Consider the following 2,320-nt stretch of genomic DNA (forward strand, 5'->3'; position numbering starts at 1 on the left):
TTTTAAAACAAAATATGCTCTTTGGATTCAGCAGAAGTTCAGTAAAAATAAGCCTTATATGAGGCTAAAAAATGAGCCTGTTTCTGTGCTCAGGAGGAACAAGCACAATGCCCAAATATAATGCTGTTCTTCCTACCAGAGCAACCACAGAGCTTTACCAGTCAAACCCACTGGTGGTACTTGGTGCTTAGCCATGAATGTGAACCATTTGGGATGTAACCCTCTTGGGAGCTATATAGTCAACAGATGTTTGTAGTGCCACCGATTACTTCTCTTAGGGAAGACTAGTCTCTCCGTACCAACAGACTAATAATAAGAGTTCAGACAAGAGGAGGAAAGCAAAACCTAACCAAATGTGCATGCCAGCAGCATAACTTCCTTCTCTGTCCAACTCAACCCATTTCTATTTCTACTGGGCAAAGGATTCTTTCTACTCTTATTCTTCTACAGCTCTCCTCTGAAATATGAATTTTCATTTCTGCCTTGGAGAACTTTTATAATCTCTGCTCTCTCCTATGTCTGATGAAGGGTGTGTGCCCAAAAGCTTGCAAATAAATAAACTAATATGTTTGCAAATATCAAGTTGGTCTAATAAAAGATATCACCTCTTCCATGAATTTTAATTCCTTTCTACTCTTCTTACACCTCCAGCCACGTCTAGCCTGCAAACTTCCCATGCCTGACAACAGCTCTGTCAAACAGCACTATTCTGTGGAGATTGCCTCCTCAACCAGAAGACAATATTAGTTCTTTCATGACACTGTGAGCATGAATGATGAGCACTGCTGAGTGACACTGCAAATTACCCTGCTCTACCCTAATTACCCTGCCCACAGCAACACACAAAGCAGTACTTGCAAACAGAATCATCCAATTTCATCATGTTTATTGTCATCCTTATGACTTTAAAATATTTCTATTTACCGAGTTTATCCTGCCAATGGAATATCTGCTTTTGATTTTTATATACCAACTATAAGCCAGAATTTTATAAACTAGCAATTGGATCTCATAGTTATGTCCCAACAGTATTTCTAACTTGTCTAGATCCTTCTTTATTACTTCCCTACCTACATACCTAATTCCACACTTGTCTTTCCCCTATTTAACCTGTAGATTTAATTAGGGTCCTTTTTATCTTCAGCCAAACTATGATGTTATTTCTACAGCTGTTTGGAATCTCAGTGGAGAAGCATTCATTCTTACTACAAAACACTGTGTCTGCCAAGACCAGCTGCAGTGATGCAGAAAGAAATCTGAAATACCACAAATATGTTCTTGTGATACCAAACATGGACAGGCACTCTGCATTTACACAAGTTAATGAATTGTTTGCAGAAGTCACCAAAAGCAACACAGCAAACATGTGACAGCTGAGTATATTTCCAAGTATTTCTGTTTTTAATTTATGTTATTACCCCTACTATTCTGTTTTCAAACAGGGAACTTTGAATTACTTATGAATGTTATATTTCAACCCATGAAAATCCAATTAATAAAGACTTGATATCTAAAAAACTTGGCATAAAGGATAGCTTATCTCAGTACTCAAATCTCAGTCTCCGGGTGTGGAGAGAACAGTGCTTTCTTTTTATACTGAAAAAGAATCTCAGCACTGAAATTAACTGGCAGGATGACCCTATGCACTAACCCCCTCTTTCCATCCATATATAATGCACTGTAAGCCAAAAAAATCGCCCCAGGGTGAGAAAAAGATCCACACTTCAAGCAGTGTCTTTTGTTGCAGCACCCTTTCTAAGCTGGTCTCCAAAGTGCTAGCCTCCCCTCACCTCTCCTGAGTATTGCTTCTGTGATGTAAAGAGGCAGGGGCCAGATAGAGGCCCCTGCGGTGAGGGACAGTGTGCCACAGAGGTAGGAGCAGGGGTAAGTTGAGTGGGGCTCCGGCTGGGTGGGTGGCGGGAGGATCAAGCCTGGGCAGCTCATCTGCAGGGGACGACGGACAGACGGACTCCTACCACTGTGCACACCCCAGCGGAGGCCCCAGCAGACACATGCCTGCCCATCTGTGTATGGCAGAGGCAGCAGCCATTGCAGGCTGGGCTTTGCACCCCAAGCCCCGCTGCAGCCCACCCAGGAGTGGCCTGACACCACGTGGGTCCAACCACTGGACCCACATGGGGACAAGGCTCAGTCCAGTGGCAGGACGCACATGGTTTTGGGCCACTCCCGGGTGGGATGCAGTGGGGCTTGGGGCACAAAGCCGAGCCTGCAACAGCAGGTGCCTCTACCATGCGCAGATGGGGGGGCACGTGTCCCCCCCCCCCCAAATGGTGGGCAGGGGAGAAGGCTGCAACAGCGG

The sequence above is a fragment of the Alligator sinensis genome, unplaced genomic scaffold, assembly GCF_000455745.1.
Source record: "Alligator sinensis unplaced genomic scaffold, ASM45574v1 scaffold609_2, whole genome shotgun sequence".
Lineage (NCBI taxonomy): Eukaryota > Metazoa > Chordata > Crocodylia > Alligatoridae > Alligator > Alligator sinensis.